This window comes from Magallana gigas, chromosome 2 (assembly GCF_963853765.1).
Source record: "Magallana gigas chromosome 2, xbMagGiga1.1, whole genome shotgun sequence".
NCBI lineage: Eukaryota > Metazoa > Mollusca > Bivalvia > Ostreida > Ostreidae > Magallana > Magallana gigas.
In genome coordinates this window covers 46,656,055-46,678,556 of record NC_088854.1, presented here as the reverse complement: position 1 = coordinate 46,678,556, position 22,502 = coordinate 46,656,055, and the positions used below count along the sequence as shown (strand labels likewise).

Here is a 22,502-nt window from a genome sequence, read left to right as displayed (position 1 = left end):
GTTTAATAGAAATCAGCAGCAATGTCAACTCCTATAATCTTAAAAACTTGCCCACAATGTCTTCGCCGTTTCTTGTCCTCTCTTTAAGATGATAAGACAGGAAAATGAAAACAGCAATACCATGTGCTTGCTTATGTTTTGAGCATGACATATTATTTCTCCAGTGTTGACAGAAGTGTAAGATGTACAAATAATAGCTTTGCAAAAAGCTTGCTCGACTAAACAAAATAATTCAAGGGCAACCGTATCTAATGACATGAATTTTAATTTTCGCTGTTGTTTATAAATTTCTAAACGGAACTTGCAGAATTAAGTAGAAAATTCAGTCTTTTTCTTCGATCTATAGCTTGAGCATATACGTGTATGTTATTTGAAATTAATCCATTTCATTTTTTCAAATTATTTTGAAATGTACATGTATCAAATAATTGCATGTTAGCTTGAAAGATAAAGCAGTTAAATTGTATTTGTTATATTAAGATGGAAAATCAAAGGCCTTTTTGTCATTTCCAACCATAGGAGAGTAAGGTTTTTGTTTTTCAAATATTTTTAAAGCTGCAAAAAGCTTTATTCTCTTGATCCCGTCCACTTATCGGCACGCAAAAATTATCAATTCATGTGAAGTTATCGCGCGAAGTCCTGGTTTTAAAATTACCTAACACTCAAAGGTGTTAACTTTTTGGGCTTTAATACCCTGTCCGAGAAATCGGAAGAGTACTGTGATTTGTTTTATATATTTCAAACAACATTTGTGCCTGAAGACCAATTTGTTTTTATTTTTCACAATCAAGCTTCGCTTATTAATTGTCAACGATTTCGAATAAAAATTTTTAGATGAAAGTATAAGAAAGTAATGCAGCTTCATTAATTTTCTCCAAAATCGTTTCGGAGCGATTCTGCAATTTGTTGCTACATTACGGGTATACGAGAAGCTTCGCTTTAAGTGTAGTGAAGGCCTGTCTCCAAACACAGTTAAATTATTCTAACTAAGCAGAGTGTAGTGAAATTTATAGCATATTTTTAGGCTTAAAGCTGGGTTATGTAAATGTCAACAATATGGTGTGTCGATGTATCTATATGGTAAATATCCGATATCATATACAATGTCAACCCGCGTACGCACGGGTCAAAGCATGGTATAAATTATTCTTTAGATTGAATGTTTTAGAAGAAATTAATCGAAGAAACACTATGCATACTTGATTACTAATTGATTAAAGTACATTTAGTAAGACACGCGAGTTATGTCTTTTCAAGATGAATGAAATTGATTAAAAATCGGGACACATGCCTGTTCGGCGATTAAATTCCTCCAGTAAATATTCCAGCGACATGAATATATACCGGTATTTGACAATGTTTTAATCTGAACTGTTATTGCTTTATCCACATACTTCCCCTATTTGTATTTACTTGTCGGATGGAGTTTTTTCCAATTTGATTATCACCCGTCCGGGTTAGCCGCGCCCGGGTCTATAGTACCCTGCCAGGATTTGTTGTTTTTTAAGTACTTTGAATCAAAGTAAACTCATGCGCTCAGAAATGTATATTTGTATATTATAAGATTTCAAAGTGCCATATAGGTCCAACAGGCCGGGTGTAATTCGATAATGTATAATATTGTATTGTACTTTATACTCATGACATACACATGTCACTATAATAAAATATTTACTTACTTACTTACTTTACTTAATCTAGTAAAGGTAAAAAAAAAAAAAAACAAACGTTTTGTAGTATTGGAGGGTTAGAAGATTGCCCATAGGTAAAAGTTGAAGCGGGCAAGAAATTAAAGTCATCCGGTTGACATCGAAACAAGCAGTCAACTTTCGGACAAATTTTCCCGTATTACTTACAATAGACCTAGTCCAAAATTCAGAGGAGACTTTCACAGATATTGCACATTTATCACGCGAAGATTGTTTTCATATTAATAATAGCTGCATATTTACCATAATGGGTTGACATACCACAAGCAACTAGAATTGTCTATCAGAGCAGACTACAGATCGCTAGATCTTCAGCTACGTTTTATAATATATACGGATCGTTAATGTATGCTTATTTTAAAAAGAATGTCACTTAATGAATCTAAATTATTTAAAGCAATATGAGCTGTATCTTTTAGAATTTTATTTTGCTGCAAAAACCTGCTAGTATGATAAGTCTGCATGTAAATTAAACTCTTATGATAAAAAAGGTTTGAAAGAATCTTTAATTTTCGTCAAAAGAAAGATTTTTCTTCTAAGGAATATATAGCAGATCAATTTTTGTACAGGACGACAATAATTCAATTTTGCTTCATTTAAGGCTTCTTTACGGCTTTTCCAATAAAAATATGGCTAACAGAACTTTAAAAACCATGATATTTTTGTCGATTTAGTAGAAAATAACACTTTTCGTAAAAAGACATTTTAGCTGAAAATTGCAGCTTATATTGCTTTAACTTTAAAGCATATGTGCACATGTGTTGAGTAGGAATGAGCTAGGAATAGAAAAACTGTGCAACAACGTACATCTAACCCCCCCCCCCTTTCCCCCAATTTATACACCACAAAGCTTGGGGATAAGGATAATATATATATTATGAATTCAAAGTTGTTTTAAGAAATACTTGTGTCATATTTATTTTGATCTGATAAACTTTGATCTGAACATTTACATGAATTTTCCTAAATAATGCATTTCCCCCTACAACAAGTCATGTCGCGAGGGGATACTCCTCTTTGCGGTGCCCTTTTTTAAATTTGATATTGGCATCAAAATTCTTCATTGATATTTCACAAATTATAGTAGGGTTCCGAAAGTTGTGAATTATGGCATTCTCAGATTCATATTTTTTAAAAAATGAATCCGTTGACGATAGGTGATTTGTATGTCCATTTTATCTACAAAACATAGTCAAAATATACAAAGATTGGACGTCGAGAACACCAATGCAGACAAGAGAAATTGAACAGTGATTTTGTTATTATACAAGTTAGTGTTAAATGATATCAGATTTATGATTTTGAATTAAATGTGTTATAAAATCGTTTCGAGCCATTGCAATTGTTTGTTAGTATTTAGATTCGTTTAGAGGAAACTTTTCACAATTTATTTAAAACAAAGAGAAGTTTATTTTTTTATAATATGTTTAATTCATTTATGATTAAGAACAACAATTAAAGTTAACTAGTTTGAACTAGAGTAATCGATAGCAATAAGTAATCTGTTAGTCGTATAAAGTTCAGAAATCTTTCTTAGACGGGGTCATGTGACCCCGTCTATTGGTTTACTGTCAGCCGAAGTCTCAAACCGGAAGGCACGCGTAGAACACATGAATTGAATCTACGCGTAAGAAAATAGTGCAGAAAGTTTTCATGCATTTCAGTAAATATGTATTATAAAAACACGCATTAAATCTGTTTAAGTCCTTTGTGTATAAACAAAATTCTATTTAGAAAATAAACAAATAGTTTTATTGATCAAAATATTCTTGCTCGGTTTCAAATGTGAAATGAGTTACGTATCTGAATGCTCAGCGCCGTTGAAGATTCAGTTGGTGTACGAGTTTATTTTTGAATAGAAGAGGTTGATGGTGGAATTAAAATTAAAGTTCCAAAACGCAATAAGCCATTTTTGAAAAGTTGTGAATTTTATTTTGAAATCTTTCACCATAATACAACCAAACTTCATGAGCAAGCCGAAGTTAAAATCGGGACGGGTTAAACACAGATGTTTTACAAATTAAATAGGTGGTTCATTGGCTTCCAGTCTACTTTCGGTATGACTGCTGTTCGTCTCTAAAGGAATTTTGTACAAAGAAAATAAAAACAAGTCTGAATTTGCCTTCTCGTTCGTTAGCTCTTTAGTTGATTAAACTGAAATTAAATTTTAAACAATGCGTTGTAAGCAAAATCTGTAATAGATTATACATTTTGGAAGACTTATACATCATATAATATATACAATCTTATCAATTGAAGAACCAAGTTAATTTGTTAATGTTCATGTTTTCCGGCTTAGTTGGAATCAGGCTTGGGGTGAATAACATTGTAAAATAATGCATTACATTACCATTACTTCATGAATTAGGGCATTAAATTACCATTACCATTACTTAATTTTCTTGAAGTAATGCATTACATTACCATTACATGAGTAAAGTAATGCATTACCATTACTTTGTGAACAGTCAATAAGTTTTAAAAAAGTAATTTAAAAACTAAAAAAAAGAGTTTTTTGTACATATTTCATATATAAAACATGCTTAAAATATTTACAGGTTCATGTTCATGTTCACTATCAGGTTCAAATTTAATGACTTATACAAGATTGCTGTTGCACTTGTAGTTATCAAAGTAAGGTTGGTCCCGTAACATTTACACGCTAATGGCGGAGTTGACAATCTCTGTTATTTATGTCTCTGATTTTCGGAGTATGATTTTTAATGAAAGGAACGGTTGTATCGTAATTCGTGTAGGTGATGCACGAGTTTACACAAAAAAGTAGTAAGCGGCGAACGGATTTATTTTTACCTATTAATTTTGCACGAATCGCAAAGGAAGAAAATCGTGTCAGATAAGTCGGTCTTAAAAATCAAAATGGCGACCGTGACAAATCTTTTTATTGTCAAAGTTCTTGGAATCTTATTGTAAATAAAATATTTCTAACGTAGGTGCCCGTGTTTGTTATCGGTATACAAATGTTCACTTTGTTTGTTAATTCAGCAGTTTTAGAGTATTCGGGGTTTTCATAAAACTTGTATTACGGATACCGTCCGACTTGTGGATTTTCCCTTGGATCACAAAATTGAATAAATCTAACGATTAAAATTATTTACTTTGATATAGTTGTTTGATTTTCCCGGTTAGCAGTAATTTTAAAATTTTTTCTTGGGGTCTTATTTTACATAATATACCGTTGCGTCAATTTTCTACAATTAATTATGAAGGCCGGGATTGAGTAAAATTTAGACAAAGTATCAGACAATTGCAAAAAAGCCGAATTAACATAGATTGTAACAACTAATTCAAACTCATTAATTTTGGAAGCATATTCGAGGAAATCCAGGACAATTACAAATTCAAACTTTCAAGATCCCGTCTATCAGTACTCTCAGTACTTTGATTATTATAAGATTTTCCTTAACTATTTTGATTTTGTAATTCTTTAGCATTGATATCTGGCGACAGAAAAAAACCCGCAGAATTGAGATTAGGGAGATTTTATCATAACGATTTTGATAATTATTGCTGTCAAAACAAGATATTGCACAGTCCGTTCGGTTTTATTTTAATACTTAATAATTATAGCACCGCTGAGTATCGTTATAATTTTAATTTGCAACTTGATTTGTACGTTAACGAAGTCTTCCTAAAAGCAATATAAATGACAATTGGGATAAATTTATTTGATCAAGAACGCGACCATTGATTTTATTTACGCTGCTGTTCATTTCACAATTAAATTAGCTTGGTAATCTAAATAAAGCAAAAATTGCACTACGTACATGTACTTACCATCTATAATTTCAAAACCAATTAAGATAATGATACAGACAGAGAAGATCATGTATATCCGTGCCATTTTCTATTTTTAAAAAAATCAGAAATGCAACTCCTCGCTAAAGGTTAAAGATACCCGAGTGTTTCGGACGATCATCAGTGGATCATCCTTTTAAATCTTCAACATGATTTTGTAGAAAAGTATCGATCAAGACTGTTTTTTAAATATTTACTCATGACGTTTTTAGCTCAGACATCTATCATAAAAGTAATAGAATTAGAATACAAAACAGTAAGAATCAAATATCGACTAAAATTTCCATTATCATTACAGTATTTAAAACTAGTAAACATCAGGTTTTATTTTTGATTGTTATGATAAGCTGAGGATGTAAACGAGTCAATATTTCCCGATTTTTATTTAATTCTTGCACTGCGGCCTAATTCAAATTGAACCTATTGCAAAAGTCAAGAAATTTTTTTTAAAGACCAGTGCACCCTCTAAAAATTCCACTTCATTGCAAACCATTCCGTAATTAGAAACAATTTTAACATTTCAATCAATGAGGCAATTGATCTTTTAAGGTTTATATCCTCTGAACCACGATTTCTCAATAATGGTAGAACAAAATGTAGACGATTAAAACGAGGTCACTTGCACTAAATATACATCAATACGGATACAATGTAGAAAGCTTTCGATAAACAAACTATACCTGAGTATACGTAGTAGTAACAGTTCGTTGATCTTGTTCTCAGAACAAGTAACGCTTGCATTCCTGGAAGTTTTTTTTATTTATTTCCAATATCGTACGTACATGTTATTAACATATTTACATATCATACAACATTAAGACACCTATATCTTACAACAACCTTAAACAAATTTTGTTACATTTTATAAAATGTCTATTTTTCCATATTAATTTGGTTCTTAAAAAATATAGTTTTTGGGAGTTGATTTTAATCAACACTCCTATGCAGTTACTCTGGCAAACCGAAAGTGAAACAGTGTTTGGACCTTAGCACAAATCATCACCCCTGACAAGACTTAGTTCTCGGAAATAATCGATAAAATCGCTGTAATGAATTCTGAAGCATTATTTTTCAAGGAAACATATTTATTGATACCTTGAAAATAGTCAGATTTTAAATGGTATAAAACAATTTAGACATTTTTTGTAGTGGTATGTATTCCTACGCTAGAGTTTATTATAGTATCGTACAACCAGACGATCAGTGGTTTCCGTAAATCTTCGACAAGCAGAGAATTTCTCCTGCTTGTCGGAGATAAACGGAGACAGCCGAGCGTCTGGTTGAACGAAGCTAGAGTTCATTATTGCCTGGATCCATACAATTTTTTAAATATTTCGATTACTTATACATAGTTTGATGGAATTAATTCTATCTTTAAATATTACACGACATGATTCATATGGGGTTTTCTCGAAATTCTTTTTGGAAGAGTCCGAGTATTCATATTATAAAAAATGTGCGTAATTCAAATACATATAAGAAAACACTTGCCATGCAAAATAACATTATAGTTGATTCTAAAATAAATAATACATGTAATCGATAAAATCAACAATCTCAATAAACAAATAACTGTTAAAATGGAGGTGGGAGGGGAAACTCGACAGGACACAGAATTTATATTTTGTAGATTGCATTATTTTATATATTTAGTTTTTCAATATGTAATAAAGAATCGTCGTAAAACAAATAGAGGTTTTTGAACATCGTATAGCTTGTTAACTTAAAACAATTGATATTCATATATATGTGTTGTTACTTTTTAACTTAGGTGATCCCGGTGTTTATATTTTAAATATTTCCTTATATCCTCTCTTTAATAAAAAAAAAAAGTGCAAGAACAAGCAAGTCAAAAACACATAAGGTGACTTATATAATTTATATTTTAGTTTTTAAATTTGTTGAAGTTGATTTTGATTTTTTAAAAATCATTTTATATCAATAAACGCCATGTCTGATATGACGTAACAAAGTTGCGGCATCACACAAACAAACAGCCATTGTTAAGGACACTATGATACCCCAGCCAAGGACGTAACCGATTCCCGTGGAGGAAATACGGGTGTCTTTTACACTGATTCTGGAGCGGATAAAGGCATTCGTTTTCCTTCTCTCTACTTTTAACTCTTTGGTCATTTCCTCCAGTCTAGTCATGAGCTCTTCTGTTGAGTTGAATCTGTATTTCAAAGTTGCACTGGGACAAAGGCAAGCTGTAATTAATGATCATTATCTTCATTTAAAAAATACACACACAAGCTAACAAGTTCATACAGTTCATAATTAATGATATGAGTCTTCGAGAATAAATTTTCCATTTTACTGCGTTTTTACTATACACCTTAACTTGCATTTGGGGATGTTAATACCTTATAAACTCCTAAGCAATGTAATAAAATAAATTATAATAAATCGATTTAAAAACGAGGTTGAAGCTATTCTTTTTAGAAAGAACGATAAATGCAATTGTAAACTGATAGCATAGCAATGATAGTCAGAAATCAAATACAAAATTCCTCTTGTTTTTTACAGGGTTTTTCCGGAGCAAAAACGGTACCCCTTTTATATAGATAACAGTTTTCAAGGTATGGAATGATTGTTTTGCAAATCAATCGTACATATATCAGATATGTTTATATTACTTGTATATTGATTTAAAATAATTAATGAGAAGAATACCAGCTGCTGAACTTAACTTTTTTGCATATAGAGTGTCCCTTATGTACGGATTACCCCTCCCAAAGCTTTTCAAGATGATTTTGATTTCTGATAAAACACGAGGACAATATTATAATAGTTGTTTATCTTACTCTTTTAGGACAAAATGTTACATAAAAGTCCCACCATTTGTTTTGAGAACTTTTTTTCCACAATTTTCAAGAATGTTTTGTTATGCTGTTCAACATATGAAAAAAAAAAAATGTTTAAAAACCGGTATTATGTTTTCGTTAATTCATGTGGAAAATCTAGCTATTGAAAATGGTACTATAACAATGCACTCAAAATGCGTTATTTGTCCAGACAATTTTCAAGATAGGAATTTATCTGCTTTTTGATTGTTCAAATATTCACCATAGAGATAAGCATCATACATTGATTGTTTTGTTTGACTAAATGGATTTTGGATACTTTTACACAAAAGAAAACCCAGTTCAGCGTCTCATGAAAAGCTTTTTCTTGTCTTATTATTATTATGACTTTCCATATTACGTTAATGAATGTTGATATTCTTTTTCTGTTAGTACATGTAAAAAGGAAAACTTTTTTATTATTTGATCTTCTTCAGGCTTTGTTGTAATTAAGAATTTACTTTTGCCAAAGTTTAAATTGGAATCATACACTGGCTGATGAAAACTGAGATACTAGTGATGACAAATAATCGTAACTCTATTTTTAAAAAGACATTCACCATAATTTAACAGAGATACTTTTCACAATTCCTAATCCCTAAACCTCAACCTTAATACGTTTTCAATAATTAAACAGCTAAAATAATTTTCAAAACAATTAAGAGAAGGATAAAACTCCAGTGAAATCATTAGTTCATTCTTTATTTCCTTAAGCTTAATTTGCAGCTTATCAGAATACACAAATTAATACTTAAGAAGAAAGTAAAGTACAGAAAAGGGTGTTTCACAGGATACCCTAGTACATACATACATATAAAGGTTACATTTTCGTTATTAAACATGGAGACTATTTCACACCCAAGGCTTGCTTACAAAAATCAAGGTGCAGCTTTTCAACATTTTTCATTATTGAAAGCCCTGAATTTCTGCTGCATGATTGATAATACCATAAACGTAATAATCATAAGCGATAGTAGTATTTCATGATTAAGTAGCATGCCGCTAATATTTTTCATTAGATCAAACATTGCCTTACTACCCTTGTCAGATATTTGCTTTTTAGCCTTTGTAAATTAAGTATAATACTGAAATATAATTCTCAATTAAGTGAATTGTTTCACGATTTCTAATTCATTATTGCCAATAAACCATTTTTCGTTAATTTCATTTGCCCTCATCTCTTAAAACCACATTTTGTTCAGCATTTATAACAAATTTCAAGTTTTGCAATAATTTGAGAGTTCATTTAGGAGAAGCTATTGATCTATTGATTCACAGAAAAGTCTATGTCATCTGCATACATTAGTAGGAATAAATGCAACAATTATTAAATTCGTGGGGTACGCATCCAGATTGTAGAAAATTCATTTCAAAATCATCTTCATAGAGAATAAACAAAATCGAAGATAACTCTTCACCTTGCATAAAACCGATATTGTTACAAAAATAATCGTTTTAGCGCCCATTCACGACAATAAAGATTAAATACATTATAAAAAGCTTTAATAACATTTAACAATTTTCCCTGGATGCCAACTTTAGATAACTCTAACCATAATTAAGATCTATCAATCGAGTCAAAAGCTTTCTTGAAGTCGATAAATGCACAATACAATCGTTTATGTTTGCATAAAGTATCTGTTATGATAGAATGGAGAGCAAATATTGCATCTCGTTAATCACAATTAGGGCAAAACGGGGCATTCGTAATCCGCAATTACATCGTTTGTTTCCGACAAATCTAACAGAATATAGAATTAAATAATTAAGCCATAATACTAGCCAGACTTACTGTCAAAGTCTTAATTCCTCGTATCTAAAATTTTACGATTTGCTGTGTTGCTACCTTTCACAATGGTTTTAATTTCACCGATAATCGATGTTTCTGTTATTTCATCACATACATTTCTATTGAGAATTGAAAATTTACCGAATTACATATTTTTTTTATTTTGCCTTATGTATTACTGAAGTTAGAATAACGAATTCTATAAGCAGAGTTGTGAGGTTAAAAAAACGTCCTTACCCCTTTTAACTGAAACCACATAAACAGTTACAAGTTAAAACTATAATTAATATTGATGCACAATTTTCACGGTGGGTTAATGTTTGCGGGAAAATGTAAAATCGTACACGTCGGGAAATTTAAAAAAAAATACTGTAGTGTTTTAGTGTAGCGTCTATCGTATCATTTTAAAGATAGTTAATATGTAAATATTTCGATCTTGATTATATGAATTAATTAATACCTCACCTTCACAGACTGGCTCCACGCTATCCCATGTTGCGTTAGAAAGGCATGTTCTTGTTAGGTTACCAGCCACCCAAGCATGGTGCGGCGCGCATGTCATCGACAATATCCCACCAATCTGTTTGTGTTGGCTGAACACGATGACTGAAGAGGTTGACATTATCTCAGGACACAATGGAATTGCTGAGAAAATATACATTAATTTTAATTTCTCTATTCCTTTTTAACGGGGTTTCCAAAGTTAAGAAAGGTTTTTGAAATGATGAAGATTTCGGCTGGCGGGTGGGCGGTTGCCAAACGGGTACCCGTTTGTTTTTTTTTCGGAAAACTTCTCCAGTTTTCATGAAGGAAAGAGTGACCCTAACTTGTAGTAGGCAGGAAAGTAAATATTCACTAGACAAATGTTAAATGACTACCCATTACCCATAAACTTTGTTAACTGCAAAAGTCGGACAGATATCGGATTGAATAGAAGTTTTGTTTTACAGAAGCAGTGCATTGTTCATTCGTGTTCACACCTTGCTCTATTTAAGCAACCATTTTCAATTATTGTTCGATCAGCAAAGTTTTTGTGCTTTAATCATTTTGATTTATCGACCAGACCACAAAAAATGCTGTGTTTTTCGCGGAATCCATTTACGCTGTCAACATCATACAATAAGCTCTTTTTAGGATATTTGCAATTCCTATCAAATCAAATAAATGTTGCATGTATAATGTATCTACCCAAAAAATGTTCATATGCGTTGACTAGATTCATAAAATCAGTACATGCATACTTATATTTGATCTTAACTTCAAGATATAACATGAGAATAAAGAGCTATGGGTATTCCAGTAAAACTAATTATTTTTATTTCATATTTACGAATTTAGAATGCAATTATTTTTTGTTTTCGTTTGAATCATTATTGCATTCTTATCGGATATCAAAAAAATTGCATTGACAAACGTTACTTTCGAATCAATTCTTACTGTATATATGTGATATATAGAATTTGAATATGTCAGTAACCACTGTTTATTTTTTCCTGTTTTAATTAGAAAATATTTTATTGTTGAGTAAAGATGCTTAATACCAATATAGTGTCAGCTTAACCTTCAATTTCAAAAAAATGTCATTAATTGGAATACGCGTGGACGACCATGTGTCTGTTTAAAACGGATACCGGTATATTTAATGTATTGATTTAAAGATTATAATTCATCTCAGTGCATTTTTCAGTGCAAACATCAGGCTTCACAAAGGATGAATTTCTAGTGCCAATGTTGATAATTTAATCCATGTAAGAATAAAACGTTCTGTTGTTGTATGTTTTTAACTAATGACGTTACCTTTTATTCTAAATATTGATAAAATTCAATAATTTCATAGTCAGAAAAAGGTTAAACAAGGGTTAGGATCCGATAACGTCATTTGATTTTCAAATCAAAGAGAAGCAATAGAAATAATCGTTTTTATTATCAATTATAAACGAGAGGTTGCAAAAATGATTTGCATATACTTATTCATGTACCTTACTTCTATACTTATAAATAAGACATTTTGCCATTAAACTATAAAATGCCTGCACCAATGTAACTGCTTACACCTTTGGTATTCTAAGACGTGATGATGTTCGTACACTACAATTGGATTTTACCTGATAAGTAATAACAAGAGGCCAATTGGCCTTAACGGTCACCTGAGTAGCATATAACCCATACGCAAACTTGTCGAGGAGTCTCATATATGCATTTAATTAATTAGGTTTCATTCTGGAGTAGAACAATTATGAATTTATAATGAGGACCACCTCCCTGCCTGAAATCTTTCAAAAAGAACTATGAAACCTATAATTTTGGCGAAAAACTGAAAGATCTGGTCTACAAAATCATGAATTCAGTTTTCCTTTCAAGTGTGTGGGAGTAAAGAAGATATTTTTTTAACATTAAAAGCATTAAGACACCTATACATCCATTTTGGCCCTGCCCTAGAGTCAAAACCCATACTCCAGGGGACATGAAAGTTAAAATTTCAGTTTAGGACTTCCCGGTAATCATAATTATAAGTCAGTTTTTAATACAGATGTGTGAGAATAGAGAAGACAATTTTTAAATATTATATGCATTTACACTATATTGCCATATTGCCCCCCCCCCCCCCCCACCTCATGCCCTGAACCCCTGACTCAGGGGCCATGAATTTCACAATTTAGGTAGAGGAGTTAGTGGACATCATAACCATTTATTCAGTTTTTTGCCCACATGTGTTGGAGTAGAGAAGAAGATTTTCTAAGATTTAACACATTTTTACTATATGGCCATATTGGCCCCACCCTAGAGCCTCAACCCCTGACCCAGGGGTCATTAATTTTACAATTCTAGTAGAGGGCTTCATGGACATCATAATCATGCATTTAGTTTTTTAACAAATGTATATGGGAGTAATTTTCTGAGATTTAATACATTTTTACTAAATAGCCATATTTGCCTCAACCCCTTACCCAGGGGTCATGAATTTCATAATTTTGTTAGAAGGCCTCATGAACATCATAACCAGGCATTTTAGTTTTTAACAAATATGCATGTATATGGGAGTGGAGAAGAAGATTTTCTAAGATTTAATACATTTTTACTATATGGCCATATTGGCCCCACCCTAGAGCCTCAACCCCCGACCCAGGGGTCATAAATTTCACAGTTTTGGTAGAAGGCCTCATGGACATCATAATCATGCATTTAGTTTTTAACAAATATTTATGGGAGTAGAGAAGAGATTTTCTCAGATTTAATACATTTTAACTATATAGCCATATTGGCCCCACCCTAGAGCCTGAACCCCTAACCCTGGGGTCATAAATTTTACAATATTGGTAGGAGCCTCATGGACATCATGCATTTAGTTTTTAACAAATATATATGGGAGTAGAGAAGATTTTCTAAGATTTAATACATTTTTACTATATGGCCATATTGGCCCCACCCTAGAGCAAGAACCCCTGACCCAGGGGCCATGAATTTCACAATTTTGGTAGAGGGCCTCATGGACATCATAACTATGCAACCAGTTTTTTCCTCACATGTGTGGGAGTAGAGAAGAAGATTTATTGAAATTTAGCTCTTTTTTTGGGGGGGGGGGGCATATTTTGCCCCCCCCCCCATGTGGCCCCCTAGGGGTGGTAAAGCCATGAATTTCACAATTTAGATTCCTCTAACCATAGAGATGCCTCACAACAAAAATGGTAACAATCAGCCTTGTAGTTTTTAGGAAGAAGTTAAAAAATGTAAATTGTTAACGCATGACGACGGATGAAAACGGATAGCAATAGGTCACCTGAGTTTACTCAAGTGACCTAAAAACCTATTATAATTAATAATTCTATATAGTAACCAGCCCGAAATAGCAATCAAAGTACTGAAAGTACTGGAAGGCGGTAAGCAAGCCTCAAATGTTAATATTTTAAAATCATAATTATACATAAAGTTAAAATAAAGGTTCTATGAAAATTCATGACCTGTATCGGAGCCCGACCATACTATTTCAAATTTTTCAATCAATTTGAAGAGAGGAGTATTTAATGTAAATTAACTGAGTAATCAGCCCGAGAACTGACTACTTGTAATTAAATTGGGATGAAAATTCGATTGCGCTTGTGTACATTGGAATTCTTGGAAGAAATAAAACAATCCGTTTGAAAGAAAACTGGTTTTAAAATAAATGAAACTGCACACCAGACTGTACCTGGGTATCGTGTGCAGCCATGGTCCCGGAGTCCATATACATGTGAGCATATATATATTTCGCGAATTTGTGAAGATATATTTTGACAGTGGTTTGCAACGGAACCATGAAGTTCAGAGAGCAAGCAATCTTTGCAAAGTTAAAGGTCTATTTATTAAGTAAGTTGGCAGTCATACATTGTACCGCTGCATGCCTTTCTCCTACCCCATAGGCGTCGGAACCTGGGGGGGGGGGGGGGGGATGGGGGTTGGTAAGCAAAGTTAGACCTGACCATCAGGCACATAGCATCAGGAAGGGGCCAGCCCCCCCCCCCCCTACATCCTCTTGCAGGAAACGTAATATTGCTTAAATTTACCAAAAATATTTAGAAGAATCAGGAAGCTGCCGTCCGGACAATTTTGGTAGAATGTAAGGAATTGAAATAAAAATAAAGAAATATTAGTGATAATGAGTTATATTGCAGTTATAGGTATACTCCCCTCCCCCCAAGGATTAGGAATTTCATGATTTTGGGCATTTTTTTTTCTTCCTAGGTAAGATTTTTTGGGAGTTATAGGTATACTACGCACCCCCCCCCCCCCCCCCCCCCCCGATTAGAAATTTTATGATTATGGGATTTTGGGAATAAGGCTTTTTTTCTTTGATTGTCAAGATATATGATGATTAGTCTATCCCCCCCCCCCCCTTTTCAATTTGCTTCCGACGCCACTGTACCCTACAGTCATTAAAGCAAAGCGTGCAAACTCAATGTACACCCGCATAATATTATTCATCTGGAAACTATATAACTTGTATTTTATATTGTGTATTCACGTTTGATCTAAAATTGATATTCCGCTGGCTGACTGTAAAATAAGACTAAATTTCATTGAATTTAAAATCGACAAAATGCATGAGAAAACCACGATATGAATCAACAGATCAAATTTGCAAACAAATATTTTTAGAAATATCATGTTGTAAATTTGTCGGCCTTTGAGGGTCTTAATTTTTTAATATACAAATACAAATATCTTATTGGCACAAACACAATTACAATAATTATTAGATATAGTAAAAAGACAAGGCATTATCTCTGATCGCATTTTTTGACATTCCGAGATCTACATCACAGGCCATCCTTTGTTTACATTGCACAGCTGTCACCCAACATTCGTCTAATATTAGCAGCATGGAATGTCTTCAGACAAGTTTAGTTGTGTATTCGGCAATCCACCCTCAGACTTCAATGATATTGTGAAAGTTTGCATTTTGTTCTGATCTTTATTAAATAGACCTTTTGCAAAACGTGGGATCTAAATACAAACTAAAGGATACCTTGATCTTGCTATTTTAAAGTTTACATTACGAGCGGTCAGTCAGCATGATCACTTGGTGGCACTTATAATAAGATCTTGAGATTCGGTGCGCTAGCGCTTAGCGCTTAAAAATGAAAGAATGGTGGTGGACAAGCTTTGGCGGATCCAAATCATTGGGAGTTTGCATCAGAAAATACTTGCAATGAAATAATATTTAATTATTATGTAAAGAGTGAATATCTTTACAGGGAACTTATTTATATACATAGAAGATGAGATTTGACAAATGTTGAATAAATAAAATGAGACTTTTCGAACTCGTTTATTTAATGCGCGATTTTAGCTTTCATGACTAGAATTCACGTGGTAAGAGAAAGGGATACAACTTTCCAGAGTTACCAAGAACTCTGGTTGACTAGTTAACATCTTAGCGAAAAGTGTAGGACGATTTCATCATCCATCTTGGGCAGCTATTGTGGATCGAACATCTCTGGTTAATACAAAAAGTTAATAAATAAAATAGTATAAGAACAATTTAATGCGATTTTATTTTAATGTAAAGAACTCTCCCAGAAGAATGGGATGTCCAGGAAAGCAAGCTGACTAATTGCGAAGAGTGTAGGGCTAGTTAACCATAGGGCAGATACTTAGGTGGCGGGGGGACAGTTTTGCTCGAAAGACCCGGTAATTTTTTTTAAATAAGGGTAGAACCTGGGGCTTGGGGGTTATATTAAAGATCGGACACAGTATATATTACAAAGAACAAAAAAAAAATGGCTCAACATTTAAAACATTGTATCACATTTATGTGTAAAGTGTTAATTCCCACGCTTGCGCGGGATATCATTTAGTTTGTAAGAATAAACTTTTTTTTAAAGATATGTCAAATTTTATTGAATTCCGAGTAACTTGATAATTAAAAAAATTTCTTACCATCCATTGTCGTCCAATCCCACATACCCGGGAGAGGTTACCGGAAGTTAAGGTGTATCCACTGGCACATGAATAATTTGTAAACCCATTGCATCTTGTATCATTTGTTAGGATGTCAGTATTGTTAAACTCTTCAAACTTGCAGTCGGTATCTATGTTAAAAAGAATATTAAAAACTTGCAAAACCATGTTCAAAGAATCATTATAATTGTTGTAATCGTATATAGCTGGTTATGGCGTCGGGATTTATCAGAACAAAAAAAAAATAACTCGCGAGAAACGCATACACAAGGCTAATCAAAGATACGACAGAACCTTTTTCATCTTGGTTTCTATACAAAAGAGGTGTTTCATTGTCTTCATAATTCCTTATCAGTCATTGTATTTTACAACTACATTTAACTGTATATTTAGACGCTTCAACAGATTTACAGGAGATGCCGATTTTTACGCCTTTCGGCGAAAACCTGTTAGATCAACTCATCACAACCTGCTTAGGTGCATGATATAAATAAGTCTTATTTCTACTTTGATAGTTTCATGATATTTTCTTAATACCTAACAAATACTACACAAATATTATCGTAAGAAAATACTACATGTAATTGGCTATCATATGCGGTAAACTGATTATTTGAAATTCGTTATACGAATAACGGGTAAACTTGATAAGCGCATGTTTCATGTCTAAATGACGTCTGCACCAGTGCTGCCCTCTCTTATTGTTGTCATTATTTTCCAATCGATTGTTGTTATTCTTCCTGATGAAAGTTGTATCTAATTGGTTTTAAAACATCACTATATACATCTAGCTGACTTTGAACCCTCGTTAATATTCTTTAATTAAAATTGAGACCCAAGAAAAAAATCATTTTCATACGAAATAAAGTTTTCATGGCGATTTTGAGTAGACATATGGAATGCATAAAATCCAAAAAGTGTATGTTCTATTATATCTAATAAGAACGGAAATTGGAAGATATCAACTTTTGATTAATGGAATTGATTTTACTATCAAGTGTAGAAGTTAAAAAAATTGTTGTGATTTCTTTAAATAAAAACCTTATTGATGATGAAATATATTCTTAGTTATCAAAACCAATTATTTTAAATTCTTAATTACTTTGAGAAGCCCACCTTCATAGAATATCCACAAGCTTGGGAGATGTGTCATTACCGCAAGATAGTTGACGTTATATGGAATGCTCTGATGATGACTAACAATTGGTTCTCCATGTACAGTTTTCGGTCCTCTTCCAAATCGAATGTCATCATTTTCCCAGCTTATCCACAGTTGTACAAACTTGAGACTATTAAGTATTCCAGATGAATTAGTCTCTGTACATGACTCTTTGAGTGCACGAATGCAAGACCTTTCGTTGTTCCACCCACCGATGACGATTTCATAAAACTGGCTGTAATCGTCACGTGGTGAGGAAAGGTCATCGGTCATTAATGCAACGTGAACATCAGTCGAGGCTTTCACCGAAAAGTCTACATATCTTTTTCCTGTAGCCTGTATGCAGTAAGTACTAAGCTAAATGTAGGTCTTTAATCGCCTGAAGAAATTTCAATGCATCCTAAAATGCATGATTGGTGACCATAAATAAAAAGACGTATTGCAACTGCACTAGAGTCGTGCTATGCAAATGTATACATAGAAAAAAAATATACTGAGAGAGAGAGAGAGAGAGGAGGAGGAGGGGGTTTATAATCCTACAAAGTATGTAAATTCAGTACAACAATACGTTGTTTAATTCATGGTGCTTTGAACTGTTTTTTTGGTTTAGAAATTTATCATCTTCTAGACAAAATGATCGCATTGTTTCGACGCATTTGCAGGTTCATTTCATAGCGATTGTAATATACTGTATAATAAAGAAATAATTGAATATGTATCTATTGTATTTGTGAAACATGAGATTTGATTCATTTTTATTCTGCAGGAAGTAAGAAATACTGTACAGGTGCTGTGTCATAACGATGAAGACGTTCACATAACACACAGATATATCACAATTAAAACGCAGCAAGACAAATGATCAAAGTTTACCACTTTGCTTCTAATTGCCTATGGTATAAAGTCAAGTGAATGTGTATATTGAGTTATTGGTCGGCGTGGTCTTTTTTGTGAGTGTATCTTAATCATCTCTAAGGTTGAAAACTAATAAGTGTTTATACTTTCTCTTTATACTTAATAGATAGTTTTTTTTAAATAACTAAAGTATATATAATTGTTATCATAATTACTATTAGTTCTTCTTTAAATATTATAACACAACTCATCTCTTAACAAAATTTAATATGAATACATTTTTATTCAGTTAGAGCTAATTAAAATAAGATTGTTTCCCAATGCTTTGGCATCCAAAGTCAATGTATGACTTAAAATAAAAATACTTAGAGCAATGAATAAAAGTAGAATTGCTGGTCTCTCTTGTTTTATTTTTAAAATTTTTTTTTTTCATTATCATTATTATTTTTTTTTTGGCATTTTGTAAAGATAATTGTTCAATTGCCTCATCATCGCATAACAATCGCAATTTCTACAACTGAGACAGTAAAGATACGCTTGCAACTGAAATTAAAGAGCACATGGAATACCTTTACTCCAATTGGCCTTTTTTTACATATATATTTCAAAATACAATATAATACAATACAATGTGTAAAAAAAAAGACAAAACTGTCATTACATGTGTGCCTTTTGCTTAGTGGTTTTGCTTAAAGAGTATTAATTATAAAATTTAGCTGATTAATATTTTGTATCTTGTAAATCTTGTACTTAATGTGTTCAAAAAATCGAAGACATTATTCAATTTTGTTTAAATCATTCCAGCGTAGCAACAAAATCAAAATTACTGAAGTGAGCTAGTAGGTCAATCTATGCGACATGAATAACTTGCATTAAAATAAGTATTTGCCATTTTGTGTAGTACATTTCGTTGAAATTTAAATTTTACAACTTCACATTTTAATTTCAACTCATTAGAAGATGTAACTGAAAATTAAGAGAGAAACCATATTTTTATTTCAAGATAAATTATGTTAGTCTGGTTCTTTTAAACATTGACACTACTTGCCCAACTTTTAAGATTAGTCAGTTTATAGCTGTATCAAATATTCACGTGAAAACGTATAGTGGAAGGAATTGTCTCAAATAATTGTTAAATGGTCAGTCTTGAAAGTTGTACCCTCCAGTTACACTATTAATATATGTTTAACAAAAAAAAGTCAAAATTCAAGTGAGACAATAATCTTACCATTGATGTATCCAAAACTGATTATGATTAAAATAGAGATATGAAATGATAGTCTCCTTTGTATTCGGGACATTTTCTCATCAAACACGTGTATCTACCATCCAGTTGGTTCCCATTGTTAAGAAGAACGGTGCTCTAATAATTGCGACTACATCATTTAAATCATCGTCAGAATTTCAATTATATTGATCAAAAGTAATTGAAAACTATTTTTTCCAGTCGGCAAATAAACTTCCTGATAATAGGGCACAATAAGGGAATCAGTGGTCAGCATGTCAATATAAAAAAAATCACTTTATAAATTTAAACTCCAACAGTTAGTCTGTTATTTTGTGACTTTCCGAAATCTAAAATATCACATATTACAAGAAAAACTGTTCCTAAACTTGAAATGTACTGAATAAACAAAGACGCAGTCTCTTAAAACTTCATAATTTTTTGAAATAACGAGATATGCCATTGATTTTCCTAAAACAGATCAAATAATTATAAACCTTTTTATCAATAATTTCAAACCATCGAAGTTTAGTGTTACAACTAAAAACAACAAACCACAGCTTGCAAGCATTTATTGGGTCATGTATATAGCAAATAATATTTTATTTAAAAAATCATATATGTTTGACTTCACAGATTATCAGGAAAATATAAATTATTAATAAATATGACCGTTTACTCTATAACATGTTATTAACACAGATATAATGTCAACAAAATTTATGAGAAACAAATGTTATTCTTCTCTCGACGCTCGAGATATATGATATATATTTATATTTACATCATATGATGCCACGACAGACTATCCGTAGCCGCAAGTAAACAAATCGGCAATTAACCTTCATTCGTGGTCCGACCGGTAGCTGGTAAATAGGATAATAATAAATATTTATCATACGACCATTATCTGAATATCAATGAAAATTGCATTCTATACTATTTTCGAAAAAGGTAACCGGTTTAGATTGGACTCTATGAGCAAGAAGACAATGCTTAAAGTTGCTTGGCTCAATTTTTTGGGGGGCTATAACAGTGTAAAAAAACCCATAAAAACCAATTTTCTTGGAGAGTAAATGACTTTCACCTATTAACATCAGCAGATTCGGTCTCTCTTCAAAGATAATTAAAATTCCTGTATGAAAACACAAAATAAACAAAGAAAATATGACGAAAAAGGAACCGTTTCGTGTCCCGATTGGTTAAGTTTATTCAACCAGATTCCAGTCTTCGATTATAAGCTTCAGATATATTAGTTGAAAATATTCACACATTTGTTTTTTATTTGTCTAACATTTTTTAAATGTTTGTTTAATTATAGAAAATGTCAAAATCGTAATACAAACATTTTTGCCTCAACGCCAGTTGCGAGTTTAATAAAGGTCGAAAAACGCGATACCCGTTTATGTTACGTTTGTTTGAAAACAAATATTAAATATCATTTATCAACGAAATATGACTTAACTGATTATTATTATTATAGGTACAAGTATACACAAACGAAGCAAATTGTCGTTTAAAAGCGCACGAAAAAGTTTTTCTTTCGTTTTCGCCGTTGAAAATCTTACCAATAGGGAATGTAATCTTCTGGATATTTTTGTACGTATAATAAAAAAAATCGGACATGTTAAAGATTTAGAAAAAAACTATTTCATAGGTATGACAGTTTGGATCTTAAACTATATATCAGAAAAAACGTACGGGTGAAGACTTGGATATTGTGATCATTTTAAAAAATTGAAATAATTGTGGTTGGGATTTGATGTTAGAAATATGGGTAAAAGAACTGAATAACTGAAAGCACTAGATTAAGAGATGAATGAATAAGTATTGAATAAGAGGCTGAGCGCCTGAGATAACCATGAATTAAGATTAGCAGAGAAAATTTAGGGCATATGAGAGATATTGATAATATCAGACAAGCTTTAGTTTAGTTATGATCAAAAGATAATGTGTGATTGGAAAATTGAAAAATATGTAGAGAAAATTGTACTACTCAGTGTTAAGAAAACTAGAACACAATACAAAATGTTGTTCAACAGCGATCGATTTTAAATCAATCATTTTAAAGATAAAATCTTTAAATAAAACACAATTAAGAGAAAAAAAAATTATTTATCACTCAAATGCAAAAAATTGCGTTAAGAGTTTAATCGATCGAAACTGAAAGCTTTCACTGCGGACTAAAATGTCACACTTAAATTGGTTTAAACATGAGACTTGACTGCCAGATACATCTTTATGTCCGTTCGGGAGGAACTAATATTCGGCAATATGGCTGACGCTTCCCCTGCTCACTTCCACATTCCATATCGTTTACTATATAAATCGCCTTTCGTAAGTTCTTAGAAAATTTGGAGTTGTTGTCCTTTGAAATTATTTTTCAATTAGAGTAGTTACCCTTTGAAATTAAGTCACTTTGTTGTATCTGGAGAAGAATAATATATCAGCGTCTCGATTTGCTCAAAACACTTATAATCTAGTTTAAACAATATTTAATTTCAAAATGAAATAGGATTGTACAGCAGGCATGGCCTATTTTTGTCCTTTCCTTACAAACAAGATCATGATGATAATATTGTGTAATTATATTAATCCATTTAATACAAGAATGGTGCATGAAAATAAATGATGTTCAATGAGAAGATGCCTAGACAACAACAAT

General features: G+C 32.1%; 1 long non-coding RNA gene across 1 annotated transcript; it reads right to left on the bottom strand.

The window, feature by feature from the left end:
- Nucleotides 1–5,913: 5,913 nt before the first annotated feature.
- Nucleotides 5,914–12,547, bottom strand: LOC117681272 (uncharacterized). Its single transcript, XR_010711225.1, has 3 exons — nucleotides 12,213–12,547; nucleotides 10,626–10,805; nucleotides 5,914–7,735 (listed from the first exon to the last, which is right to left on the bottom strand). It is a non-coding gene; the product is annotated as an uncharacterized lncRNA (long non-coding RNA).
- Nucleotides 12,548–22,502: the final 9,955 nt, after the last annotated feature.